A 13,208-nucleotide genomic window follows, 5' to 3' on the forward strand; every position below is an offset into this window, starting at 1 on the left:
TACCAGCCAGCCTCTTTTCTTTGAGCCTTTCCGATTGGCACTGTCTTCCTTTCTTCCCCTGCCCCACGATGTTGTGCTTTTCGGTCCTCTGTCTCTGGGAGGGAACCTGCTTCAGTGGAACTTGAGGTTAGAAAGAAGAGAGAGCCTTTTAATCCCAGCCCCGTTATAAATCAGCAGTGTGACTTGAGCCTCAGGTTTTTCTTCTGGAAAATAATTATTTCTTCCCAGGCTTCTTATGAAGATTCTGTGAGATAATAGTGTATGTCAGCCTCTGGGTCGGTAATAGCAGTGAACAATACCCTAGAATTAGCTTAGTGCTAGGCATTATTATGAGCATTCTATGACCCTAGGAGGCAGCTACTATTTACATATCCCATTTTACAGGTAGGTTAAGTTGTGGCCCAAGGTCAGACAGGTTGTTAGGTGGCAGAGCTGGGGTCATGAAGCCAGCAGTCTGATTCTTAAACCAGTACCCCACTGCCTTGGGAAAATGTGTGTTTCCTGTGCACTGGTGGGCTCAGAGGTTCTCAGCTAATTTGGGAGCTGCTTGTCATTGGCCTCGATGAGACTCATCCTTGGGCCATCTTGGGGTCTTCATTCACCCCCTTACTCTCCCTTCCTTTTCCTCCACACACCCTCCCCTCTACCTCTGGCTGGCTCTATTTTCTTGTTCTGCACCTGGGGGTGGAGGCAGAGCCCCTTAGGCCAACGTTTTGTTAAGGAGGCTTAAACTGAAGTTGTTACCTGTCTGTCTTTGTTGTCTGCCATTTTAAAGGAGGACAGAGCATGGCTTCTGAGTGATTCAACTCAGCAGACAGTAACAAGGCAGGCCAGAGGCTGCCCCCCACAGAGCTCAGAGCTCAGAGGCTTTACTAGCAGGATTCTCCCCTGAGCCTGCCAGGAGCAGTGGGGGCCAGGCTGAAAGGGGACTGGGAAACAAGTTCAGAGATAGAAAAGTGTTGTGCCCATTTCACAGACTGGAAGGGTGAGGGTCAGGGCCCGAAGCCAGCACTTCTGATTCCTGATTGAGTGTTTTTCTCTTGACTCTTTTGTTCCTTTTACATTTTAACTCTATTTTTAAAACTTCAGGGGAGAGAAGAAGGCCCTTAATGGCCTGTGATGGCTGTAAATCCTACATTTAAGAAGGGAAGCCTTTGAAGGAGGCCCATTTTTAATCCCGGGAAGGAATCTGGGGCAGAATGAGGCTGAGGGAGTTTGAGCCGCAGGAGGGGAGATGAAGTGACTTCCCCGGGGGGCACGTACCCTGTGCTGCCTCCAAGAAGGCAGTGTCGCCTCTCTTTGGCCAGCTGAGGGCTCCTTCCAGGCAGAGGGTTTGAGAGAACAAGCTGGAGGCAGCAGAGTGAGAGACATTCATTCCAGGAAGCCAGAGCCTGGGTTTGCGACCGGGCTCTACCATGGGGTTGCTAAGTGGTCTGCAGTGAACCTCTTCCTGTCTGGACTCACATGTCCTACTGCACAACGGCATGCTCTCCACTGACCCCGGACACAGGGACCCAGGCTCAGTCCCCCATTCCCATGTCCTTGCATTAGAGATCAGAGAATAGAGGTAGTCCTGGGCTGGGGGAGAGAAGATCTCTTTTTCCCCCAATCACTTAATTCTTCCCCAAGTCCTATAAGAGAGTGCTGGCCCTATAAGAGAGTGCTGGCTACCTCTTATCTCCTGACACACTGGGAATGCTTTTCCTCTTCTGACCTGAAAGAGGGAAAGGAGGGCAGGGTTAGGGGTGGGGGCTTTACCTAGGACAGAGATAAGAAGCAGGGACTTCAGTTCTAAGGCAACATCCCTTGTCTGACATATTCTCAATTCAATACCAACCTCTAGGTGGGTGGGTGGTAAGAAAGACATACTGAATGTATACATCCATGGTAAGTTATACCTGGACTTCAGAAGTGACTAAACGCGAACAAAAATAGGTGTGTTTTAGGATCAAGGAAATACGATATTTACTTAGAAATGAAAATCTATTGCCTTTAACTTATGATAAGATAATTATGCTCCTCTGAGTCATTGTCATGCATTTGTGTTCATAAACCTCCCTCATTGACTAGTAAGGGTATGTATTTTATCTTAATTCATTTTTTATAGGGCCGTGAATTCCTGCATTTATCTACCTTTGTTTTCCTGTGTAGACACAAGGCTGCCTGGCCTCACGGAGGCGAGATAACTTATTATCCAGCATCTATTTCCCTGGAACCCAGCCTAGAGCTGAAGTGGGCTCTAATTCTCCTCCTTACCGCCTGACCATAACCTTGGATGATTCACTCCATCTTTCTGTCCCTGTTTTCTTGTCTTCATGATGAAGTTAATCTGTTCTGTCTCTCATGGGGCTGTTGGAAGGATTCAAAGAGATACTGCCACAGCACCTCTGGGAAGGAGGAGCTGGTATTGTCTGAAACCATTCCTCCATACTGTCCCAGTTACCACGAATGGCCCCATAAACATGAATCAGAGTTGGGTTGGCAGTATGCATTCCTGAGAAAGGGCAGGGGAAAGTCTGTGGAGACTAGAACCAATTCAGTTGGAGTCTCTGAGGTCTCGCTGCCTGGATTTAAAGCCCTGCTTGACTACCCACGAGCTATATGACCTTGAACTGGTACCCACTCACGAGCTGTATGACCCTGGATATGCAATCTTGTAACTATGTAGCCTCAGTTTTCTCATCTGGGAAATGGGACTATTAATAATATCTATCTCAACAGGGTGGTTGCTGGGATTCAGTGAGAATATCAAATGCATGTATAAAGTTTAGCACAGTAAATAAGAGCTTTGATTATTATTATTTTTAAATAAAAATGTGTGCCAGCGCCCTTGCTAGATGCTTGCCATATATATATACTTGGACGACCCTCTGTAAGGTAGGTGTTATTTGCTTCATTTTGCAGGTGGAGAAACAGAGTCTTGGAAAGGTTAGAAACTCCCTTTTAGTAAGTCTAGAAGTGAGATTAGCTCCTTCCACTTCACTCTGCTGCTCTCTTGACTCCGTAGTGGAAAAAATGCAGCTTTCCTTGTGATTGAGTGTGGTGCCCTCTCCTTCATTGCCAAACTGGAGTCTAAGACTCCTTTGAAAGTTCCTCATTGGAAGTCTCCTTCTGCCTCAGCAGCTCTGGAGACCCCTGGAGTTGACTTTGATAGCCATTGACATTGACAGAGTCAAGTAGACTGGATCCCCCAGCCCACCTTCCCGTAACCCTACCGATTCCTCCAATTAGCCGCGGAAGCCTCCTGCCTAGAGCGTTTGTCAGTCTCCAGCTGCCCTGCAGCTGACACCAGCAGGTTCCCCTGTAAACTCAAATCATCTCTCCTGGGTCTGCATGGAAACCTCAGTGGCTGCTGGAGAGCTCCACGGGCGAGGGATTTGGCGTTCTCAGCTGGTGTTGTCAGTTTCTCTCTGGCTGCACCTCACCTGGAAGTTTGAAAAAATCCCTTCCAACAGCAGAGTCCCCTTTAAACTCCAGGGGCATAGGGGCAGTAGGCTAGGTACAATTCATTGTACGGTCTCTCTGATCCAAGCACCGAGGTTCTTTATCTTCCATTAGCTCAGGTCCATCCTCACGAAAACCTCACAATGCAAGCGTTATGGTCCCGATTCACAGCTGAGGGATGTTATAGTGTGTGGTTGTACGGATCATAGGTTCTGGAGCCAGACTTCCTGGGTTCAAATCCAGTAATTTCATCAACTAGCTGTATGACCTCAGCTGTCTGAGCTTCAGTTTACTCTTCTGTGAAATGGGAATAACAGTAGTGCTAAATATCATGGGTGACAGGGAGGATTCAAGCAGACACTCGAATGTTGTAACGGTAGCAGAGGCTGGTAGCGCCAGAGAAAAATGACCCGAGAGGGGAGTCCCCTACCTCAGGGCACTTAGCCAGGAAGAAGTTGAACTAAGTTTGCCTGGAATCTGCCCTTATCAACAGCATCACATTTTCTCCCTTTGCTGAGCTTCTGACTCAGACCAGTTTCAGACCAAGCCTAGAGCCCGCCAACAGGCTGTTGAGGAACAAAGGCAACCATGGTGGCTGCTCTAGGGATACTGGTCAACAAGGACCTACCAGCTCGTGCTGTTCAAGGATAAACAGTTCACAAACTAACACAGCCTGATTCTTGTGGCCCATGTAGCGCAGGCATACAGGGAAAATATGTCAGGCCCTACCATGACCAAGAGGATGGTGTAGCTCATTTGCTAGTTTTGTTGAATCTTCCAGGGAATGTCTATGCTTCTAAAGGGAGAGAGAGGAAGAATACCCAATCCAGGCTGGAGGAATAAACCGTATCCAGCACCTGAGTTGGGGATGGAGGGGAGGAATATTTGGGTCCTACCTACTCTCTGCTCAGCACACAGCCAGGTGCTCCCACGTGTGAGCAGGTACTGTTTTTCTCCCCGTCTTACCATAGAAGAGCTCAGAGTGGAAGTGCCTGGTCTGTGGTCTGCTCAAAGAAGTGGGAATGTGACTGTTCCAGCCCTTCTGGTCTTCTTCAGTGCCTCTAACACACCAAGTCCTTTTCTACCCCATGCCCTTTATGCATGCTAGCCCCTCTGCCCAGAATTTTTCCTATGCATGCTTCCACATTCTAAGGGATGCTTTCTTTAAGCTCTTTACTTGCTTCATGGTCTCAGCACACTTGCATTTATTTGCTCATTTACCTTTTTAAATTTTTAATTTTCTTTTGGTAGATTTCTCCTGTAAAGCATAAGTGCCAAGAGAGCAGGGCATTGTTTGTCTTATTCATTGTTGTGGACTCAACACCTAGAACAGTGCTTGGCACTCAGTAGGTGCTCAGAGTTTTCTCAGTGAAAATATGAGAACTAAGAATCTGACCCAAAGTTCAGGCATGAACTACTATTCCACACTGCTATTTTTTTTTTTATTATAACAGCTTTATTAAGCAATAATTCCTGTACCACACAATTCACCTGTTGAAAGTATACCATTGAATGGTTTTTAGTATATTTACAGAGTAGAACATTTTTATCACCTCAGAAAGAAACGCATTAGCAGTCACTCCCCATTCCCTTGTTCCCCAGCCCCTGGCAACCTTAATCTACTTTCAGTCTCCATGGATTTACCCATTCTGGATGTGTCATATAAATGGAATCATATATGGTCTTTTGTGACAGGCTTCTTGCACTTAATGTAATGTTTTCAAGCTCCATCCTTGGTGTATCAATACTTCATTCCTTTTAGTGCCACATAATAGTCCATAGTATGAATGTAGTGCTTTTGGTTTATCCATTCATCAGTTGATGGGCATTTGGTTGTTTCTACCTTTGGGCTGTTATGAATAATGCTGCATTGAACATTCATGTACAAGTTTCTTTCTTTTTTTTTGAGATTTTATTTATTTATTTGACAGAGAGAGAGAGGCAGGTTAGAGGGAGAGGGAGAAGTAGGCTCCCCACTGAGCAGCGAGCCCTTTGCAGGGCTCGATCCCAGGACCCTGGGATCATGACCCGAGCTGAAGGCAGACGCTTAACCACCTGAGCCACCCGGGCACCACATGTACAAGTTTCTATATGGACATATGTTTTTATTTCTCTTGGGATAGACCTTCACTTTGCTTTTAAATTCTCTTTTGCCAGCCAGTTACTGAATGGGTAGAGCCTGGCCTCCCTAGGGGAGGTGATCTGCCTTGCTCCCTTTCCACCTGCGGCTGCTCAGGCTTTATCCTCCAGGGACACCCAGCTGGGGCCTGGGGGAGCTGAAGCCTTTCCAGCTAGGTGGCCAGGCAGGCATGACATCCTCTTGGCTTGGAGTTGCTCCCTTTGGTAGCACCCTACCTTTCATCTTTATAGAGGCAGAACAAAGATCAAAATGCCTTGTCCCCAGACAAAAACAGACACAATTTTATTTTATTTTATTTTATTTTATTTTATTTTATTTTATTTTTTTTAAAGATTTTATTTATTTATTTGAGAGAGAGAGAGAGAGAGACAGCGAGAGAGGGAACACAAGCAGGAGGGAGAGGGAGAAGCAGGCTTCCCGCAGAGCAGGGAGCCCGATGCGGGGCTCGATCCCAGGACCCCGAGATCACGACCTGAGCCGAAGACAGACGCTTAACGACTGAGCCACCCAGGCGCCCCCAGACACAATATTTTAATGATTAACATCATAACATTGTTATTGGCCTGCACAGACCTCCTGCTGTCAGTGGTCAGCGGCTCCCCTGCTGCCCCCCCCACCCCAGGAATACCCCCGTGGGTGAAGAATAATTTCATACGGATTCAGTGCTTCCCTGTGAAAGTCCCTGTACATCCCACCTTCGTGGCAGCCTGCCTGGCATGCTCTGGGCAGTTCTAAAATGATTCCCCATACTCCATGAACTTCTTTTATCTGCCCCCAGATGCTCTGCTGGGCACTTTTCATCGGTTACCTATTTTTGTCCTCTCAGCCACCTGGCAAAGCAACAGGTACTATCTCCATTTTACAGATGGGGAAACTGAGTCCAGGCTTTGATCCCTTATTCCCACCTGCTCTAGCAAGGAATCCAAACATACCGAAAGAAACACCTGGAAGTAAACAATGCCAGAGCTTTCCCTACTTCTTTATCTCTTCCTTTTAGGGGCTAATTTTCTTTTGTTTTTATTTTTCTTTGTAGAATCCTTTTGCTTCAATTCCTCCTCCTCTACATTCCTGTCTCCCAGCACTCTCCTTGGTTTATCTAGAGTGGACACAGAGGGACTTAACTTGGTCAAATTGGATAGCATCAGGTGCTACTCAGCCTTTCATTCAGTTGTTCACTTCCTGCTCATTTATAGAGCTCCTTCTGTGTTCGGCACCGGGCTCCATGCTACACACTTTACATACAAAGGTGACTGTGGTGTGGTCTGAGTCTTCAAAGCCCTCACTGTCTAGTGGAAAGGTAGAGATGCAAGCAAGCAGTTTCCAGGTAACATGGAGAGCATTCCTGTAGAGGGATTCACACTGTGCTACAAGAATACAAGGGATAAAAGCCTACCTGGAGAGATCATGGAAGACCTCCCAGAGGAGCTGTCACCAGAATTGGGAACTGAAGGATATATAGGAGTTTATGTGTTTCATTTATTGCTGGGCAGACTATGTTAGTGGTATCAGCCTGCCTATTTACAGTCTCCTTGATTAAAGCAGACATTCACCATATTGCATACCTGGCCTTTTCTGGCAATAGCTGCTGAGATCAAAGATTGACCTTGGACCTCAGGATCGCTGATTCTTAGGTAGGCTGGTGACCACTGATTAGTGGCCTGGCTTGCAGGCCACTTCCTTTTTCAGGAAGTCAGACCTGGGATCGGGGAGGTGGATCTAGTTTGTGCTGGTGCTACATTTGCCAAGTTGCAAGGTGGGAGTTGAGGTTGGGAGGCCACAATGAGTGTGTGTGAGTGAAAGTACAGAGGTGGTAAAGCAACAAAGAGAGGAAGCGTGGGAGAAAATGGAGATTGGGGCGGGTCGGCAGAGAGAAGCTGAGATATCAGGAGGATGACAGAGAACAGTGGCTTGTCAGAGAGAGCAAGCAAGAGGTGCCTCAGGTGGTGGTGGTTTTGCAGTCCCTCGTCTGATCCTTCACTTCTGCTCCTGTCTTGGGATGTCTGTGGGAGGCCACTGAACAGCCCTACTCTATATCCTCCCTTTTAAAATGGGCTTGAATGCGTTTTGGTTCTTGAAACACAGTCTTGGCTGTAACAATATTCTATTCCAAAAATGTTTTCAGGCAGAGCAGAGCTTTTCCAGTTGGGGAAGGGGAAGAGGTCATGGTAGAACATTCTAGAAAGAGTCAAGCTCTGAGGAGGTGGGGCGTTCAGTGTGGTTGGGCCTAGAGTCAATGATGGGACTAGTGAGTTCTAGAGGCAGACTGGGAAGGCTTTCAAAAGAGTCCTTCATGATTTGTGGAGGTGAAATGGCAGTAACAATTAGTAAGTCAATCTATAAATCAGGTTGAGGAAAGACTGGCCTTTGTCAGGAGTGAACCCATCCATCTCCCTTTTATTCCTGGCTTCTCTCTGTAGATCATTCTCACCTGAGGCATCTTATCTCAGCTCAACTTTTGGCAACAGCAGAGACAGAGGGAATGTTTTTATTTTGTTTTGTTTTGTTTTACTTTATTTTTTTACAAGCCTCCACCTTTTTACAGCCCCTCTGGCCAACACTCTTTCTGTTATTAGGAGCTGAGAGATTTCTTACCTATGGTGTTGACCTTGGTCAAATGCCTCAGTCTCTTTGAGTCTCATTCTTTTCACCTGTGAAATGGGAGTGATTATATCTAACCAGCCAAACTCCAGAGTGGTCCTTTTCCAACTTTCTGTGAACACCAAGGTTAAAAAAATATTATTTACCTTAACTTTAAAATCTTCCGATCTGTTGTAGACCAGTACTAGAGTGCAGCTGGTGCCATATGCAGCCCGAGTTCAGCAACGCCTTGTTCCTTGAGATAAGTCCTCTAATTACGTGCTTGAATGTCACGGTAATGTCAGTGTTAAATGGGTTTCCAGCCACTCACTTTCATTGTCTGTGTTTATTGTGAACTGGAAATGGTTTGCAGATCAGCATTGGTCCTTGGACCATACTTTGAGGGGTCTTATGAGATCAAATCGTAGCAACCCATGGGTAGGACTTAAGGAGCAGAGGGTGCTTTATCTGTATCTTGTGCATGGGATCTGTATTTATGGGGTCAAACTGTGATGCAGATTTCTGGTTTTCTTGAGCATTATTCTTTCTTAAGCTTTTCTGACTATATTCCTACACGGACTTAAGGTTTTCTGGAGTGTCCCTTTCTCTTTACTTGTGGCTTAGTGCTCTGTTTGGCACTGGAAGGTAACATGTCTGCAGACAGGAGCTGACGATGTTAGAGTCAGACAGCTTTGAGCATGAGTCTCGGCTCTGCCACTTTCTAGCTGTGGGACGTTGGGCAATGTTTAATGATGGCTCAGCGTCTTTGTTTATGACAGAATGCCAATGATACTTAGCTGGCAGTTATCATGAGAACAGAATGATCTAGTATATAAAAAAATGTCTTGTGTCTAGTAGGTATCCAATAAAGTGGTTTCTTTTGCCCTTGTACCCTGACTCTATTTTTTTCCTGTTGTATCCTATGAGATTTGGGAGCCTCTGGAAGTGGCATGGGCAGCAATCACTAATGGTGGCAGCAGTGCCCCAAATCATCATGTCAGCACATTCCCCACATGCTTTGCTGAGGCCCCAAGAGGAGCCAGAAGCAAACTCCATGGATGACCCAAGTGCCAAAGCCCTTCTCTTCCATGGCCTCTCTGTCTGAAGGGACCCCTGGCACCCAGACAGCGTAGAACCCTGCAAGGTCCTTGTTGATGGCGGGCCACTTTGTACAGGTGCTGTTAGTTGCCTGCCCTTTGCCCTACTCCTTTCTTGTCTGCTGACAAAACCCCAGTTTGGTCATGGAAGGTGTCTCTGTTTCCAGCTCAAAGGTGAAGTGTGAATAGCTTAACTACAGTAATCCTATTTTCCCTTGTCAGCAGTGGACCTTCAGGTGCATGTGTCATCTACCATGGCCTAGGAGATGCAAAGGGGGAGCTGATGGGAGGCATGTGGAAATGGTTTCTTCAACTCTTCAAAAGAGGAAACTGGAAGAATCAGTTTCTTTTCTGCCTCTGGATGTTTTCCTGTCCAGTTGGGATGCCTGGAATGGTGGCAGCCCTCTCATGACCAAGAGGGGAGCCAGTCTGGGAACAAAGCTGGTGTACTGAGACATGGAAAAAGTCTGGATACTTGACAAAGCTGTCAAATCAACCGTGGAGTCACCCTACCTCGAGCTTTCGTGTTATCTGAATTAGGGAAGATGGATTTCTTTTTTTTTTTTTTTTAAAGATTTTATTTTTATTTATTTGACAGAGAGAGACACAGCGAGAGAGGGAACACAAGCAGGGGAGTGGGAGAGGGAGAAGCAGGCTTCCCGTGGAGCAGGGAGCCCGATGCGGGGCTCGATCCCAGGACGCCAGGATCACGACCTGAGCCGAAGGCAGACACTTAACGACTGAGCCACCCAGGCGCCCCAGGGAAGATGGATTTCTAATCATTGTGCTAGCATTCTGCATCCAAATTCTCAAGTAAAATGTGAGGAAATGAGTTTTCTCATACCCTGCAATGCTGAAACAGCAGAGGGATGTTTGAAGAATTCTCGGCACGGACTTTGCTTTCTTCCTATAGGTGAGGAAATGGACTCACTCTTGCTATGTTTAAATACTCCTGTAAACAGAAGCTTTAGATGTTAGGGTAAATTCTTGTAGTTTAGTGATGTAAGCCCTCAGTGAGAAAGGACAGTGGCATAGCCCTTTGAATGTCATCAGGAGCTCTGGAGAAACCTCGCTAAGACATGTGTTCTGATCAGCACCTGCCTTGTGCGGCCACTCTGAGATCTGCAAGATTCTCTTCTTCTGGATAATTAAACTGGGACTTACTATAAAGGGTGTGTACGTGTAGGAGTGTGGGTGGGTGTGGGAGGGGCCTCTTCTGTAACTCATCTGAAACCCCTGTACTTGCTGTGTAAGATAATAGATTTCTTAATTCTTTAAGCCACTTTTAATTGGATGGCTTCTTCTTCTCTGTTGAAAACACCTTAATTAAGGTATGTTCTTTTAACTGTTAGTGCTTGACCCATGCTAATTGCTAGTTCATGGGTGCAGGGCAACACCAGGATTAGGAACATAGAAAAGTATGTGCTTTCTGAATTTGGCTTTAAGTTTTCATAATGAATCCAAGAGATAAGCAGGCTCATGTTTGAAAAATGATCCAGTCTACCTCCTCATTCACTCATTTGAATCTCTTCAGCCTCTCATATGCCAGCCACTGGGAACACAATGGAGAAGGGGCCTGTCTTTGAGGAAATCATGTCCTAACTGACCAGCACATAGGGTGCCCTACACACCAAACTCCCTTGTAAGATTCTCAGTCTCTCAGAGATCACTTATGTGCCACTTCAGTATTTTTTTTTCTGCCACTTAAGGATTTTTAATTCATCTGGGATGTGTCAGGGAAAGAGAGATTTATGTCAGCTATCATTAGAAAATCTAGGTTTGTGTATGCACGGGTTTTAATCAAAGAGTTAGCCAGAAAGAGCATTGTAGTGGGAAATACCATAGCCACATGTTTTCTTTGCATTTTAAAGAAATTATGAATATTCTCTTTGAGGTATGCAATATCATACATGATATATCTGGGTCCCAGATCATCATTGGTCCTCAACTGGACAGCTATTCAGCTTTATGATCCACTCTAGTGATGATGGAGTTAACCCTCAATTCTGTTAACCCCAGTGTACTGGCTCTTGCATCTTATCTGCAAAGCATTGCAGAAGGAAACAAATAAATCTAACCTGCAGGACAGTGTCTTTGCAGGTGGACAGGGATATCATGTCAAGCCACCAGGGCTTTGAGCTTGGGAGGCAATGAGTTCATGATGTCTGGGGGTGGGGGGAGATGAAGATGTGTCTTGGGGGGAATCAATCTGATTTTATATAATGAACTAGCAATTAGCATCACCATGAAAGCAGTGAGTCCCAGGACAATAATCATCAACTAGCATCACCATGAAAGCAGTGAGTCTTCATTTTCATTTCTCTAGAACTTGTGTTTTTGCTTCTCAGAGAGGAGCTGCAATTAGGGTCTAGTCCTTATTTCTCATCCCTCACCTCCATCCCTGCATGTTGAGCCTCAGAAGGAGTGGTTGAACCAGGAGGGAGCAAGAAGGCTTTTGGGGTATGGGGCATGGTAATTTTGGCCGTGTGCAGATACACTGTTCATTCTGCTTTCCTTAAAGCTCAGGTGAGGAAAACCAGGTAGGTAGAGAGACGGCATGAGGTATGAATGTGCCCATTGTGGGGGCACCCATGGAGTGTTAGCAGGAGACTTGACCCCATCCTGCAAGGTAGAGCTGGGCTTGGTTGTAACGAGTAGGGCTTCTTGGTGAGTGCAGACCTCATGTTCCGGGCCCCTTGACAATTGCTCAGCCCCTTCTTTGTACCTTTTACTAGTATTGATTCTATAGCATAATGAACAGTTTATTATATTTCCATTCAATACAACACATGTTTATTGAGCTGCGATTAGTGAGAGGTACAAGGGACACTGAAATGAATCAGACACTAATCTGCATGGGACTCATGAACTACTCAGGGACACTGAAAGATAAACGTATCCTGAAAGCTCAGTATTGAAGTGTCCCCCTAGCAAGACACCCAGGCGCCTGGAGCATAGAGATGGGGCCCCTAGCCCAGCCATGAGAAGCCATGATGTTTGGGGGAGCAGCTAGGCATTCAGTGTGAGTGGAGCAGAGTGTCCCAAGTGATAAGGATAGCAAGAGGGAGGCTGGGGGGGGGGGTAGTTCTGCTTGTACAAAGGAGAACCTTGCATGGATGTGTCTAAAGGATGGACTTCCTCCTATAAATGAAAGGAATCAATTGGCAGGTTTTATATTGGGGGTGCACATGGTCAAATTCTTCCCTCTCTCCCTCCTTTCTTTTGTTCTCTCATTTTTTTTTATAACTTCCTAACTGGCCTCTGATACCCCCTCCCTAATTAGTAGTAGCAATGGTAATAGTACCCATCATCATCATCATCGTCATCATCATCATCATCATCACTAGCACTTTTTGAACACATGCTGTTTCAGGCTTTGTGCTAATAAGCACCATCCCCAAATCTCTTTTAATCCTCACAATAGGCTCATCAGGAAGCAGCGTCAGAGTGTTTAAATAACTTGCCCAAAGTCACACAGCTAGGAAAAGGTAGAGCTAGAACTTGAATACAGACAGACTTTGAGGATAAACCCGTTCCCCTCACTGGAGAAGGGTCCAGGGTCCGCTCTGAGATGCTTCGGTGAGGGCATGAAAGGCAATAGACAGACCTAAGCCACCCCGAGAGGGAGGAGTCATCGGGACACAGGAGGATTAGAGCCGAGCTATCTGCTTCTCTGCTGCATGACACTCAGGCTCCTTCAGTTTTCCTGACTCTTCTCTGAAACTTGAGAGGCAGCTCCTCCTGGGCTATCCCACTCGATGCCAGAGCTCAGGAGCACAGCACACCTTCACAGGGGAATGGAGATGACTTAGGCTTCCCCGACACGGTGACCAGTGAGTAGCCAATAAGTGGTCGCAAACCATTTCGTAGCTAGTAAGTGCCCTCTTGATGTGGCATAGGAATAATAAATTCCTCTTTCGAAGGGTCAGTGATTCATTTCCTTCTACACT

The sequence above is a fragment of the Halichoerus grypus genome, chromosome 14 (genome assembly GCF_964656455.1).
Source record: "Halichoerus grypus chromosome 14, mHalGry1.hap1.1, whole genome shotgun sequence".
NCBI lineage: Eukaryota > Metazoa > Chordata > Mammalia > Carnivora > Phocidae > Halichoerus > Halichoerus grypus.